At 38.6% G+C, this 17,054-nt stretch overlaps 1 long non-coding RNA gene across 1 annotated transcript in view; it reads right to left on the reverse strand.

Moving 5' to 3' along the window:
• The window catches only part of LOC142100060 (uncharacterized), a 38,123-nt gene that overhangs the window by 3,370 nt on the left and 17,699 nt on the right, over positions 1-17,054 (reverse strand). Inside the window, exon 2 of the long non-coding RNA XR_012678679.1 lies at positions 712-773. This is a non-coding gene — a long non-coding RNA (uncharacterized LOC142100060). The remainder of the gene's footprint in view (positions 1-711; positions 774-17,054) is intronic.

The following is a 17,054-nucleotide window of genomic DNA, read 5'->3' on the forward strand; positions in this document are numbered from 1 at the left end:
TCCTGGGATTTTTACACACAGCAGTCTCTAGAATTTAAATAGAATGGTGCTCAAAACAGAAAAACATCCAGTGAGCGGCAGTTCTGTAGGTGGAAACGTCTTGTTAATGAGAGAGGAGAATGGCCAGCCTGGTTCCAGCTGACAGGCGGGCGACAGTAACTCAACCATTGGTGGTATGCAGAAGAGCATATCTGAATGCACAGCACATCCAACCTTAAAGTGTATGAGCTACAGCAGCAGAAGACCACACCAGGTTTCACTCATGTCAGCTAAGAACAGGAAACTGAGGCTACAGTGGACACATTGCACACAAAGTGCATTCTACAGCACTCCTCTCCCAGTACAGAAGTACGCTTAGGGAGGGAGAGTGGCCAGCATGTAGGGGCAAGTTGAACTGGGAAAAAATATTATTTGTTCTTTAGGAAACCTGAAAAAAAATAATAAGTTTTCACTTACGTCAAGCTGATTCTCACTGTCCTGAAAGTCTGTGAAGAGAGGATAAGATTGGAGAGGATGAGGAGGAGTGATGGTGGCTGGGAGTAGATGAGTAAGATGTTAGGTAGAAACACAGCTCGGGAATGGACAGGACATTGAGACGGGTGAGAGATGGATTACAGTAAGGGAGAGGGGGAGAAAAAGTGCAAAAGAGAGAAATAAACTTAGAAGGGCTTAAGAGCAAGATTGTTGATGGACTGTGTCATTTTCTCCTACCTGTTATTACAGCTTGTACAACATTCTGCAGATTTATTGTTTGGGTCCCAGGATGTTGGGGCCTGTTTTAAAAAAATATAGGTACATGAAATATGAAAAGCTGAGTATTAAGTAAACAAAAAATACATCCAACCTTCAAATAGGCCGCACATTTACCTGAATTTTGAGAATGAAAAAAACTGTCTGAAAACAAGGCCACATTATGCACATAGATAGAGCATTACACACACCAGGAACAGTCTTTTTATGTCCTATTGGATAGGAGTTATTATGCAGGAGACAGGGTGAATATATGATATGACTCAATTGTATGTAGTTTAAAAGGGTAATAATAAAGAATAATAATCACATTATTATTATTATTATTATTATTAGTAGTAGTATTAGTATTAATAATAATAATATTTGGGGAGATAATCACTGAATGCATATATATATTACCACGTATATATTAACACTTCATTATACTGTACCCCTTTCATCAAACTGTGCCCCCATCATCACATGGTGCACCCTTCATCAAACGGTGCCCCCTTCATCACATGGTGCCCCTTCATCATATTGTGGCCCTTCATCATACAGTGCCACCTTCATCACTGTGCCCCCTATCACATTATGCCCCCTTTTCACACTGTGTCCCTTCATAAAAAATGGAGCTGTGGCTTTTTTTTATTTATTTTTTTTAAATCCAGTATTTTTATTGACATTTTTTAAGATATAAACATACTAAACAACAAAAAGAAAAGAAAAACAATCGCATACATATCGGAATTAAATGACGGAATTTACAAGATTACATTAAAGCATAATAATAATAAATGTGCTATATTCGTTCAAGATCATACATCGTAAATGCTTATACATAAGTATGTTACACATGCAGGGTATTATAAGAACTGCGGTAGCCATACATTTAAGTAGATAGAGCATCTGTACTAGATGACATAGGATAGAATGGAGACTCTAACCATCTGTACCATATATTCTCAAATTCCTTCAGAGCCTGTCTGCTAGTATAAACAAATCTCTCATGCCTTATGGTGGTATTGACCAGTGCCTTCCAATTTTTAACCGTGGGACTCGTCGGGGCCAACCACAGCCTCGCTATACAGACCTTAGCCAACATCAATAACTGTGAAATGTACCTTTTTGTCAGTTTATTAACTTTCCCCTTCAATCGGAGCCCAAAGAGACAAGTGGCCGGTGAACTAAGAGACACTTCAATTCCAGTAACCTGAATACATCTCCTGATCCTTCGCCAGAAGATTTGTATACATGAACACTCCCATAGAAGGTGCCAAAAGTTAGCATTGATCGAATTGCATTTCGGACAGTTAGGGGTAGCATCCCGGCGAAATTTTGCCAATCTAATAGGGGTAAAGTAGGCCCTGTGTAAGATAAACACCTGTATTTGTTGAAATTTTAATGATGAAGTATAACCTTTAGTACTGTCTGTAACCATTTCCCACTCCTTGTCTGATAAAGGGCCAATATCTATTTCCCACTGATTCCTCAAACCATCCAAATCATCTGCAGTGGATTCATAGAGAAGACATGAATACATTCGAGAGATCAGACCTCTATAACCCAAGGCCTGTAATTGTTTCCTCAGTGGATCCACCCCAAACACCAAAGTCTCCCCTTTAAATTGTGTGCTTAGGGCGTGTCGTAACTGAAGGTAAGAATAAAACATTGTTCTGGGTAGAAAATTCCCCAACCAACAGTTCGAAGGATTTAAGTACATTTGTATCATAAAGCTGACCTACCGACACCACACCCAACGGAGACCACTCCCTGGCCCTCTTCACTGTATTCAACTTCTCAAATTTCTTTGCCCCCCAGATAGGAGTATATGGATCAATGTCAGTTTGTTTCATTATTTTATTACAGATTGTCCAAATCTTAACTGCCTGAATCAGGAGCGGAGGAGCCCGCATACCAAGCCGCCCCGCCAGCAGTGACTGTAAGGGAGTGTGATTAGGATTAAATTGGTGTACCAACACCCAATGTAGCTCATGGTAATCGGGGTCCGAAACCCATGCCTTAAGGTGGACCAATTGAGAGGCAAAATAATATAATTTCAAGTTAGGAAGTGCAAATCCACCAGAAGATCTGGATCTATACAGCGAGCTGAGCTTGACCTTAGCCCTTCCCCCTCCCCAAACCAATGAAATCAAATAGCTATCAATGCATCGGAAAATGGAGGGTGGAATATATACAGGTGACTGCTGGAGTATATATAAAAACTTTGGCTGCACCATCATCTTAATTAAATTTATCCTACCGGAGACAGAAAGTGGGAGCTTCTTCCAAACATGAGTTTTTTCTTTAATGTATTTGATCTGGGGCCGCAAATTAAGTTCTACATATTCAGCGGGGGTATTAGAGATCCATATTCCCAAGTATTTGAATTTCGATGCCCATTTTAACTGTAAGCCTTCTGGCATTGTCACGGGACACTCCCATCCCAGAGGGAACACGCTAGATTTATCCCAATTAATTTTTAGGCCGGAAAAAAACCCAAATCCATCAACCACCCACAGCAAATGTTTTAGGGAAGTGTCGTGATCTGAAAGGAACAACAGCATATCATCTGCATATAATGCCACCTTATCCTCTCTGTGCTCTGATCTAAGTCCCACAATTTCTCTATCATGCCGGATCTTACAGGCCAGTGGCTCTATTGCTAATGCAAACAGGGCCAGAGACAACGGGCATCCCTGTCTAGTACCCCGCTCTAATTGAAATTGTTGAGAAAGATGCCCATTGACACAGACCCGCGCCACTGGATGTGAATACAAAAGTTTAACCCATTTTATAAATTCCGGGCCCACTCCAAATCGGGACAATACCTCCCACAGGTATGGCCACTCCACCGAGTCAAACGCCTTGGCTGCGTCCAAGGACACCACAACTTCGCTCTCAGAAGAGGGTGACCGCACCTGCAGGAGAGTATACAGCCTTCTAAGATTGATAGACGTGGACTTGCCCGGCATAAATCCCGTCTGATCCGGATGAATTAATTCCAGCACCACTCTACTTAACCTCAAAGCCAGTAATTTTGCTAGAATCTTAACATCATTTGACAAAAGTGAAATCGGGCGGTAGGACTCAGGGTACAACAAATCTTTCCCTGACTTAGGCAGCACCACCACTATTGCCTCTGCCATTGAAGGGGAAAGAGCGCCAATCTCACCCAGCTCACTGAATGTATCCAACAACCTAGACACAAAAAAGTGCCGGTGTTTTTTATATGATTCAATTGGGATTCCATCTACTCCAGGGGCTTTACCATTAGGGAATGACATAATAGCTATATCAATCTCTTCAAGAGTAAAGGGTGAGTCCAAAAACTCCCTACTATCATCGGAGAGGACAGGAAGGGAGATACCATTCAAATACTGCTGTAACGTATCCATGTCATATCTGACCTGTGACTTATATGTATTTGTGTAATATTTATGAAATACCTCAACAATATCAGGCATCAGATACTTCTTAACCCCACTGTCATCACAGATAACCGGTACTGCTGCATCTGCCCTCTCCGTCCTTGTCAGATAAGCCAGGAAGCTACCATTTCTACCGTCCTCTGCATATCGTACATGCTTAGAAAACAGAAATTTACGTTTGGATTTCTCAAATACATACTCTACCCACTCTCTCTGGGCCAACTGCCATGTTCCCCTTGCAACCTCAGTTTTGTCCGCAATGTATTGTGCTTCTAAGGATTTACACTTTTCCTCTAATATCTGTTCTTTTTGTCTGGACAACTTTTTAATTTCAGCTATGCCAGCAATTAATGTCCCCCTTAGGAAAGCCTTAAAAGCGTCCCAAACTATAGGTGGCCTTGCTGTTACCAGATTATCTACAAAGAAGCCTTCCCACTGTGTCACCAAGGTCACTCCTGTACCCATCAAGGAGAGCCAGAAGGGATTTAATTTCCAAAAGGACTGGCCTCTATCAATTGCAAAATCAATAGATAGGCAGAGGGGCCAGTGGTCAGAAATTCCCCTAGCCCTATATTCCACGCTCCTTACCAGCGGTACCAGAGAGTGTGACAGCAGAGCCAGATCAATTCTTGAAAATGCATTATGTGATGTAGAAAAGCAGGAGAATTGGACATCTTCTGAGTGCCTCAAACGCCATACATCTACTAACCCCATTTCCTCAATGGCTTTTTTTTATTACATTATAAAAAAAATAATAATAATAATAATAATAATAATAATAATAATAATAATCCCCAAATCAAGAAGAATTTGATGGTTCAGGCTGCATCTTCTTCACTTCTTTGCACGAACGATAGACTATGGAAGACCCTGACGCATGGATTGCCCTGCCGATGCCTACACTGCAATTAAACCCACCCCCTGCCAGTTCTGGCAATTCACCCTGTGTGAATCCAGCCAGCCAACCAGACCAGGGCGCATATGTTATGAGTCATATGACTCATAACTATGGGAACTACGGGGCCTGCCAGGCCGGAGAGTTGCTTTCTCTTCTCCATTCCCACTTGCCAGGTCTCTGGTCTGGGTGTGCCGCAGTGACTGATGAGCAAAAAAAAAAAAACAACGACAATGGCCTGCTGCTTATTTGGGGAGGTCTGGGGTTGCAGCTCTATCCTATTAGTTCTATTGTTCAACTGGCCATGGCCCCTTCCCTCCCACAACTTTCAAGTCGTAGGTAGTTGTAAGTGTCATTTGAATTCAGACATGAATTGTATATAAGATACGTCTCACTAATGGACTTAAGTCTGAAGATGAATCAGGCCAGAAATGTGGATCAATGATGTCTGCAACCTATATACAAAAAAGATAAGAACTATGTTCAAATAAATGTTACATACAAAGTTGTGGTTAGTGCCTGATGTAAATATTATAATGTATTGAGTGCCTGATCTAAATCAGGCTAATGTATAAGTGTCTGATGTAATTAGGTTAATGTGATGACTGTCTGATGTAGTGGTGCTCAAGCAATGTTATGTAGATGTAGAAAAGCCGATGTTTTGCCGACACAGTGACTCATGTTTCCAAACCCACAGTCTCTAGCAGTACTACATAAATTATGTTGCTTGTGGTCTACTAACTACTGAATTCCAAAATATCATACAGCCATATCAAAAAACACACACGTATATATATATATATATATATATAAAATCACTGAACTTCAAACATAAGTGATAACTTCCCCACTCCATATTGTACTATACAAATAATGTATGATTGTAAATTGTGAAATTGTCAATTATAGACTTATACATTTAGAAAATTATATATATATATATATATATATATATATATATATATATATATATATATATATATATATATTTGCATATATGTATATATGGCTATTCGGTGGTAGTCTTTGGTGCGGTAAACAGATTTCTGACATCAGTAACTGCGACAAAAGAATGTCAATAGCTCTAATTTAGACAAAGAGGAAATAGCAACTTACTGAAAAAGTGAGGCAGAGCAATTCCGACAACCCTGTACCCAACTGTACAACCTGCCGGCACTCTGAGTAACATCACTTTAAATAACGATAATTACATTACTAGTATTAGAGGGTGAATGCGAGGACCCTTAAGTATTCTGCCTGCTCAGCTTCTGCTACCTGCTCCTATACCTTCTGACATATATACCACCACTAAAATGTGCTGACAATAGAGTGGGGTCCCCCTGCTAAAGTGTTAACCAGTACCAGGCTAGAAAGGTTTTGCTGGTCACACTATAATACACAATAATAGTTAAAAAGATCTGTGGGCTATTCCCTGCACTCCTGACCTATGGATAACAGGGATCTGGAAAAAAAAATGTCACCCTGTCACTAATACACTCACACAAAAAACTGCATTCATCTGTCCTAGTTTATGTGAAGGATTCAAAGTGCCAATTTTAGATGTTATTTAAAATAAAGAATTTGTTTGGCTCTGTGTCTATTTCAGAGTTTGCTGACAGATGTCATTTAAAATATTATTATGATGATTTTTATCTTTTATTTACTAACCACCACAAATGGTCAGCGTCATTGAACAGAGAGCATACAGTCAAACAGTTCATGACATAACAGAGCAAACAAGTGCAATACACAGCTACAGAACCTGAGCCAACAGCAATGAGGTGCTAGATAGGGTATAACCTCTCACTATATAACTTAAGGAAATAGGCATGAGAAGTGGGGGAATTTGGTGCCAGAATAGGGAGCAAATCAGCAAAAGCTAAGCTTGTATCCAGGAGTTTGGCTGCAGCAAACAGAAAAAGAGACACTGAGTGAGCAAAGGAGAGAAGACACAGGTGTGCTGTTGACATAGGTATTTAAAGGAGGACAAGGGGAAAGATGGCCCTACTCGTGAGAGCATACAATCTACACAGGAGGGGAAGATAAAGAGGGTGATACAGTGTGATGGGGGTAGTAGGGGTTTGTTAGGAGGAGAGCTGGTAGACTTTGATTAAGTAGTGGGTGTTGAAAGCCCTTTTGAAGCCATGGAGAATGGTGGTAAGCTGGATAGGGAGAGGGAGTAAGTTGCAGAGTTGGGGCAGATTGGGAGAAGTCATGGAGGTGGCAGTGAGAGGAGGTGATGAGTGACAAGTACAGGCCGGGGTCATCGGCTGAATGTAGAGGGTGGGAGGGAGTGTGGAGTGAGATGATGATGGAGAGGATGGGTGAGGGTAAGGCATTTGAACTGGACTCTGAAGGGGAAAGGTTGCAAGTGTATGGAGTAGTATAGAGAGAAGGAAAATGCAGAGTGGCAGGAAAGAAATATAAAATGAGCATCAGTGTTGAGGATAGATTGGAGTGGGGAGAGGTGGGAGGAAATGCCATGGAGAATGAGGTTGATACTGACAAGTTTTACAGCTGTATAGTTGTTTAGATAAAAAAGAGATAGTCTACTGAGTTCAATCCTTTATCCTAAAAAGAAAAAAATCCCAGTTTATCTAGATGAAGAAAAGTAGACTGTTGGTGGAAGCACACAACTATCACTGTGTGTGTCACTGTGCACTTCTTCCATGTCATTGTGTACTTCTTCCTGTAGTGAGGGTTTAATGAGGGTGTGAGTGTGAGTGTGGTACTGGGGGTTCAGTTTGGGGGGATGGTTGCAAGATGAGGTAAAGTGTTCAGTAGCAAATATGTGTTTTAGAATTCTGAAAAGATAACCTATCTTTCTTGCTCCTTATATATTTCAGTCTTTGCTGTCATTGAAATTTAATTATTATTTTTATTCTTTAGCACCTGATGCATCCACGAACTGCACAAAAATTATGGTGACGAAACTAGATGGCAATATGATTGTACAAAATTGCTCAATAGTTATCAAATTAACTGGATACTACTTTGTGTACATCCAAGGTTTGGTGAAAGACAAAGAAAAAACAGGAGAAATCACGTTCTACTTTAACTACACAGGCAATGGGGTTGACTCATGGAAGGAACAAGTAGAGAATGGCAACGTCAGAGCTATACTGCTTAAAAAACTGTTTTATGGTACAGAAGTTTACATTAAGACTACAAGCACTCTTAAATTCGACCAATTTCATTTAACTGTGTATCCTGCCTAAATGCACATTTGTACCATGAAGATGGAAACAGAAGAAGATGCCCACTAAATAATTACATTTTATTCCCAGTGCCTGAACTGAGCAATGTGGTTGACAGTCTGGATACAGTTATGAAATAATGTATGGCTAACTCTAACATATTCATGTTTGAAAAACCATCTAAAGGAGTATTTCAAGATGTTATTCCTGAAGTTGACAAGTTATACAATCATCATGGTAAATTTAGCTCAGAAACAGAACGCTAAGTGTTACTACATTGACCTAAAATTGTGGTTTTCAATTATTACAAATCCCATAGCTGTTTCATGCCCTAACATTGTCTTACCACATGTGGAAGTAGGAAGGTCATAAAATTTCCAGTCTAAGGGGCAAATGTATTAAGCTGCAGGTTTTCAGCAGGTTTGAAAAGTGGAGATGTTGCCTATAGCAACCAATCGGATTCTAGCTATCATTTTGTAGCCAGAAACTCGCAGCTGGATAGATTTACTCCTAAATCACATATGCAGTATTCGTACACTTCAATCAGGGGACCCAGATTATGTCTGTGAATCAGCTTAGCAAACTGTTCGTTTGTTTTTCATGAATAATGTACTTCCTACTTTATTGTTGTCTACAAATTCAACTTAGTATATTTATTGTTACAAATATATTAGTATAGTATTATAGTAATAAGTATATATGTTGAAAGTACACAGTAGGTTTAAAAAGAAAAATAAGGATTCAAAATACATGGCCTGGTGACCCATGTTTTTAGTATTGACTCAAATAATAGCCGACGACTTGAATTAGCTCAACCAGATTACTGGTTGTAGGGTAAGAGCTAACACAAATTACCTTTTATATATTGTCTGTACCAGTTTAGTAGGAAAAGTATTTTAAAAATACAATTCATACTCTTTCTGAAATGATTCATTAGGGGAAAGCTACCATCAGTTTTTAGTATGAAAAACATCCCTCCCTCTTATATGGGATAATGGAAGGCAATCTCATAGCAAATTATTACATTTTGCTACAACATGGTCAAATTAAGTTAATATTCAGCACAAAAAGAACAGCTCCATGATTACCAGTTTCTTTGTTGTTAAAAATTAAAAAGAATAAAGTAATAAAAAAGAATACATTTCATCAAAAAGAAGAACTCTAGTCACAATGTACAATTTCACAAAGATATAATAAAATGCAAAGTTGGACTTATCTGTAATATAGTGATGTATAACTGAGTTATGTTCTCGACACCGCACCTCTGTGAACTTTGCATTCATAAAAACAGGACTTACTATATTGCAGAATCTTTGCACTAAATTTACATTATGTGAACTCCACTCAAAACTAAGTTTAACATTTTGGCAGGGGTTCCCTTTTAATGGGTTTTATCTCATCTCTAACTCTTTGAATATGGGTAACATTATTCTGCTGTGATCCAATAGTTGTTCTGTGTTATTGAATAGCGTGGAACAGATATGGCTTTATAGCTTTCCATTTTTTTTTATGATCTTAACCATGATAAAAAAAACATAGTACAACTTAATACTTGTGGCAGGAAATGACATGAGTCATTTTTAATGAGCAAAATTGCAAACTTTTGAAAATATTTTTGAAAAATGAAAGTAGAAACATCTAGAGAACAAACGTAGGAGGGCTTGAAAAAGGAAGTTTAATGAATCTTTTCAGACCTACTCAAAATAATTTGATGCAGTGCATGATATGTGTAATTGAGAAGTGTCAACAAGGTGCTGTATTTTTTTTACTGAACTCTACATTTTTATTACTGCCTGACAAAAATTTTACATATTTTTAACTGACTATATGCAAATTTACTGATGAACCCTGCACTCACTTAGTCACACTTTTAATGAGATCATTTATTTAATAATATACAAAAACTGTTTATATATATATATTTAACTTTTTATACTTTCTAAAGTGCCTATATAGCAATTTATATTATATATTTAATAAAGATGTTCTCATTATTAATATGAATGACATGACAGGTATGTATCTATTAATGTGTGGACACAACATTTAAAAGCTGTCAATTAAACTTAAAGTCAGGATGTAAAACTGTTACTTTATTTGCTTTATTTAATAAAAATTTAATGTTTGAATAATGTGGACTTTTTTTTAAGGAATACTCAATATAAATATTAAATAATTTCTTATGTTGCTTTTTCCTATCTTCTGCCTTATTGTAGAAGCTTAGCCACAATTCCTCACTTATTTATAATATAACTGTGCATAGTGTAATATTGGAATAAGTCTTTCTGTGGCAACCACTGACAAAAGAATGGAACTTCACATGCTGATGCTCAGTACGCCCTTTAATCTATGAGACAAGGATTTCTATGGAGATTTACAGTATGACAGCCAACCAAGAAAGGGGAAAGTGTAAAATTACCTTTTGATCAATAGTTTTGTGCAGCTGGCAAGCCAGTGCCCCAGAGCAAGCAGTCATGCAGCTCAGCTCTTGGGGCAGTAGCAGGACTGTTCGCAAGCAACAGAGGGGAGATCCCCATCCCCTCACACAGCTTTCTCTTGCAGTCAGACTGTGGCACAAGCAGTACCCCCACCCAGGGCCAACTGGGACTAAAAATCAGCCCTGGCATTTCAAGCATACAGGCCCACCTCTGTTGGTGCCGCTGCGCAGCGGCGGCTGCGCCAAGGGAGTGGCCACATTATGTTGGAGACATGGTATGTTTAAATAGGCAATGTCTGTGTAGTACATGACTGATTACTACCCTAATTATGCAATGGACCTTCATAAATTCAGGTAAGCAAGGAGAACGAGGTGTAGCAAAATTTCCACTGTAAATGTGCAATTAACCATGAAGGATCAAACTTTGTTTAGTAAATAATGCTGTGGGCCTCATGTTGAGTCAAGCATAAGTCCGAAACGAAAGTGCAAAAATGCCCTGTTCCCTACTGCACACGTGCAGTAAAAAGAAGTATGTTTCAGCCAGTATGCAGACTAAGATGTATCTCCCCATTGTACCTCTCTAGGTGAAGAGAGGGGAATGGGGGAGAAAAGGGGCGGGTTGAAGTGGCTCAAGTACAATAAGAGCTACCATGTGGCTTAGTACCTATGTAGCTTATGAAGCAGGTGCAAATAAGCTTCTTAAGTGTATTTTACAGAAATGTACGCATTTTGTGTACTATTCAGAATAGTTGCTCTGAATAGCAAGTAAATTGCATCTTTTAGCATGCAATTTACACTTATGTTTTAAGCGTAAAATGCATCCAACTCTCCATTCTTTACACTGGTCGCCTGTAAGGTGAAGAATCCATTTTAAGTTTGGCTTACTATCATCCCCACACAACCTGGGTCCTGAGTACTTGAAGCAACTTCTGGTTCCCTATAATCTCACTCACTCACTTCTATCCACAGATGCATAGATTCTCCCATACTTCATTGAAGGCTCTAGCTTTGAACTTTGCTGCTCCTACTCTATGGAACTCACTGCCATGTACAATCTTAGGCCCCTGTTTGCTCAAGCATTTCAATAGTGCCTCTTGATTTTCTAAATAATACAAATGCTTAGCTCTCTCTTCTTTTCTCATTTGTATGTTTATTTTGTGTTAAGTGTTTTTTAATCCACAAATGCAAAGCGCTTAGAGTCGTACTGGGAGAAAATCACTATGTAAATAAAATTATTAGTATTAATAATAATAATAATAATAATAATAATAATAATGATAATAATTATTTATTATTATTATTATTATTATTATTATTATTTTAATTAATAATAATGACAAAGGAGGCCCTACAGATGAACACACTTAAATGCAGTATGTTTGTGTGTGTACTATGCACTTACATATTAAGGGTTAAAATTGCCATGGCAACTACAGTCCATTTTGTGCAGCTGGCAGCCAGTGCCCCAGAGCAAGCAGTCATGCAGCTTAGCTCTTGGGGCAGTAGCAGGACTGTTCGCAAGCAGCAGAGGGGAGATCCCCATCCCCTCACACAGCTTGCTCTTGCAGTCAGACTGTGACACAAGCAGGGACAGTCACCCACCAAATTCAGGACAGTTGGCAGACTGTCTTGCTCTCTCCTACCTGACTTGAGGCTGCTGGTGTCTTTAGATCAGTTGCTACTTGTCTGGATTCTGGAATATTGGGGGCCCTATTTGGAAAAAAAATGGGTACATGAAATTTAGAAAACTCCAACCAGCAACGCTGTTAAATCAATATAGCACCCATGTTTTAAAATTAGGCCTTACTACAGCCTCATGTCTAAGGTCCGAAAATGTTTTAGAATGAACTTAAATGAAAACTGAAATAATTATGAATGTTTTAATGACAGAACCTTTTGTTTATAATTAAATTGGGAGTCAAGAATTAAATGAATTATGGTGTAATATCCTTTTGTGGCAGATAGGGGCACTCTAACAGCTTAACTGAGGTTTGGTCTATGGTTGATTTTTTTTTCAACAACTCTCTACTAACGGACCTGGGAAATTCGATTTACCAGCAGAGAGTGGTAATGTGTCACATAGAGTAAGAACATTTGGTTCTTTAATATGTAATACCTATATTATGCTGGTAAGACAATATTCCTGCCTTTTAATTGGAGAGATCAAAATGTGTCGCAATTTTTTTTTTTTTATTATTATTATTGCAGCACCATGTTAGCCAGAAAAATCTATGTGATGCTAAAATGTTAAATACTTTTGTGTCAAAAAAGACAAATGTATTATAGGAGTGATACCTTTATTGGCTAAAGTGGAGAGTTCAAAAAGGAATTGGAGCGTAATGTAAAGTGTAGTCTGATTGTTTTATTAGTACAATTTAGAAATACATTTTCAAAGATAATTGTTATTAGGTATGATTATACACTTGCTCAAATTTTTGTCTTTATTATCAAGTTGTCCACTTTATTAGGAAGTGCAGGCCCTGTAGATGCGCAGACGTGAGTTAAAACTGTATTGGCTGATAGTTAGGCAGCACAGTGGCCTAGTGGCTAGCACTTCTGCCTCACAGCACTGGGGTCATGAGTTTGATTCCCAACCATCGCCTTATCTGTATGGAGTTAGCATTTCTCCCCGTGTTTGCGTGGGTTTGCTCCGGTTTCCTCTCACATTCCAAAAACATACTAGTAGGTTAATTGGCTGCTTTCAAATTGACCCTAGTCTCTGTGTCTCTCGCTCTCTGTCTGTGTGTGTATGTTAGGAAATTTAGACTGTAAACTCCAATGGGGCAGTGACTGATGTGAGTGAGTTCTCTGTACAGCACAGCGGAATTAGTAGCGCTATATAAAAATAGCTGCTGATGATGATACATTGTTCTGGGATGAGTATAGTATTGGTGTCTGGTGTAGGGTGTGAGAAATGTGCATAGGTCCCAAACTGACACATTTCACTCAAGGCACAGTGGTCTATTACCACTTGTTTTGCAAGCTGAATATTTGGCTGAATTAAATCATTGAAATTTGTTTCCAAAACATTATAAAACCAATATTCTAGGTTAAGTTAATTGAAAAAATTGAAAATAAGTGGCAAAAAGGATAAAAGCATTGTATTACAAGTGAAATGGGTTACGTTTAGAGGTGTGTATGTTTTGGAGCACCATATAGAGTAAAGATATTTTCATCGATTTACTGTACAATAATCTGAATTTAAGACAATTTGTTTAATCTGGTCAGTTTATGAATTTGGATAGCCCAGCCCTTCCCCCAACTCCTACTGACTGTTGTGTATAAGTGATTATCAATTATCTTATCATTGTCTTAATTTGCAAGGACTTAAAGATGAAAAAACAATCCAAGAACAACTCTTCCCCAGTAGTAGTGGGCCAGCTGCCAAACAGATGTTTAGAAATTATTACATTAGGAGACACATGCCTTATTGGATATTTAGAAACATCCACTAACCACTTGCCAACCATCTGTTATATAATGATGGGGACACTGTAGCCTCCTAAGCCTGCACAACAAGGCTGTCATTGACAGTGAGGGGATCCCCTGACAGCAATTTATAGACTTGACTAGTGGTGACGTCTGTCTATCACAATCACATTGTGAGCAAAGTTAGCACTATGTGCTTCCGATGCAGAAGCACAAGGTACTTCCATATTTTAAGAGAAAATATTGAGATTTTACTGCAGTGATGTCACCCACCAGAGTACACTATAGGAAGTTTATTCTGCGTTTAGATCCTTATACACAAGAGTTAGCAGCAGCAGATGTATTTAGTCATTCCACAAATTCTTTATGTGTGCTTGCAAAAAGGGAGACCCATCAAACTTAAATGTGAAAAATATAAATAAATTATATAATCACAACCTTATTACATGTTATAAATTATAAACTGCACATTTGATATCTCTACTGGGTTGTCTGAGTAAACTAAATTAAGGAGCTTCCACTAATTTTGTAAATGTCACAATGAGAATATTAAAAAAGTGTTATTTATTTTATATGTTTTGCTATATATACTTAGATTATTGCTTAGGTATAACTTAATCATATATACTTTGATATTTTATTGAAATAATTGTTCTGTTAGGTCTTATATTGTTAGTCATTTGCAGACTGCTTTGCAATGGAGATCCCACTGAATGCTACTACAGTATGCAAAGTTTACAGAAAAAATATATAATTGTTCAAATTAAAGAGAAAGCTCCACGCATAGTGTAAACCTTGAAACATAAATTTGACAGCAGTAAGAGTTCCAGCAGTCCGTCTGCACTGTGTACCACGTGACTGCTGTAGCCATATGACCTGGTGATGTCACAGTAACTTTGCTTAGCAACATTTACACTGAAGAAAAAAAACAAAACTGTAAGTCGGACGGAACAAACGGGACAGGGACTGTCCCGCTGAAAATGGGACAGTTGGGAGGTATGTATTACTTGATATGAGTTTACCCGTATTATATTGTGTGAAGATACCGGGATTATCTGGCCCAATGCTACCCACTTCACACTGGCTGAAAACCCACGGGTGCCTTCCTATGCCAGGGAAGTCTACACAGTACCTTCTAGGATTCGTATGGTCACTCAGGCAAAATGCAGTTATAAAAATACAACAGTATATTTATTGTCATACAAACAACACTAGAATCTTATGTACACACAGTAAATAAATGCCAGGCAGATTTACCACTTTATCCTTCCCTTACCCCACTAGCTTAAGGATTTATAGTCACCTGGCTGTCCAGACTTCACGACACATGGATCTCTCTCAGCTGCATATATAGACTCTAGTTAGAGAACAACAACTCAAAACCTAGATCTTGCACCTTCATGAATGAAATCCCAGAATGAACACTCTTCCCCCCTGGAGTCGTTCCTTATATCCCAGGTCTAATTTCCACAGTCTTTCCCCTTCCTGGGTCTATTCTTCTTAACCATTGGTCAGTGCAGGACTAGGGGGTTTATACAGGGCAGTGAAGATGAGCTGTCCTTTCAAAGAAGCCCCCTGCTGGGATGCAAACAGAACATCTGGACTAGTCCTAAGGAGAACAATTGATGCCAATTGGCTTTCCCTACTTCCAAGGATAAGGTAGCAGTGTGCCCCTCCTAAAATTACCCCCTTACACTACTTTGTGATGTCACAGGGTCCCCAGCTGTTCCATGCTTCCTGTAGAGGAAGGAGGGGGGAGAATGAATGTATTGTGGACACCACCTGATCTTTACCCATAACCCTCCTAGCTTCAGTTTAAGGACAATGAATAACATTACTGCAAGTCATCAATATATAATACACAATATACATATTTACATTGAACTACAATGTCCCCTTAACCACATGTAATTGGACAATGCAGTTGTAGTCTGGTGAGCTGGGGAACAAAAGCAAGGGCTATAAAAAGTACTATAATCTACATCATGTGAGAAACGAGACCCAGAATGGTTAGCGTATCACTCCTTTCGTCACATGTTGCTTCAAGGTTCTCCCCTTGCCCCCACCCCTTATCCTGTACTCCCTCCCACCTTTTCAGTATCATTTCTTAATAATGGTATATTATTGTTGATTGTAAACCTTTAAAATATGGTCTTCTGCTATGACTTTAAAATCTTGCAATATTTTCTATGTGTTATTTGAATTTTCTACCTTATTTATTTTTGTTTTATCTCTTTTCTATTTGTATTTTCTACTGACCACTCAAAGATAAAGAATTATTAAAAAAAAAAAACAACAATGTCCCAAGGTCAGACTAATTCCTTGGATCTCAGTATAAGTGTTCTCTCCGCAGTGCCAATATGAGAGCAATACTCCCTACGGGGTGAGGTTACAGTCTCCAGTGTGTATTGTTTGTTTGCACTCTACTGTGGAACGTACAGCTGTTTCCAGATGCTGGTATCTTCAATGTAGAAGTTTCTTAATGCTTCCTATTTCTAGGTTTAGAACTGTTTCCGTGTAAAGTTGAAGTTACTGGTTAGTGTCTAAACCCAATGCGTTTCAGATGCTTGACAGCTTTCTTCAGGGATAAATTACAAAGTCTGTCTAGATAATTTGCCCTGTTATAGGGTCCAGGGGGTAAATGTATCAATCTGCGGGTTCTTCAACACCCGCGTGTTCAGCCTCTTCTGCGATTAAATTTCAAGCGGCGCTGCATTGTAAAGGGAAGTTAACCCTTTACAATGCAGCGCCGCTTGAAATTTAATTGCGAAAGAGGCTGAACACACGGGTGTTGAAGAACCCGCAGATTGATACATTTACCCCCAGGTGTTGCTTTTCTTCTTTGATTGGTATTGTGTCTGTATCAATGACCCTTAGTGGTTTGTGTCATGATCTGCTTTAATCTTTATTTATTTGTAAAATTGAAAATAAAA

The sequence above is a fragment of the Mixophyes fleayi genome, chromosome 8, assembly GCF_038048845.1.
Source record: "Mixophyes fleayi isolate aMixFle1 chromosome 8, aMixFle1.hap1, whole genome shotgun sequence".
NCBI lineage: Eukaryota > Metazoa > Chordata > Amphibia > Anura > Limnodynastidae > Mixophyes > Mixophyes fleayi.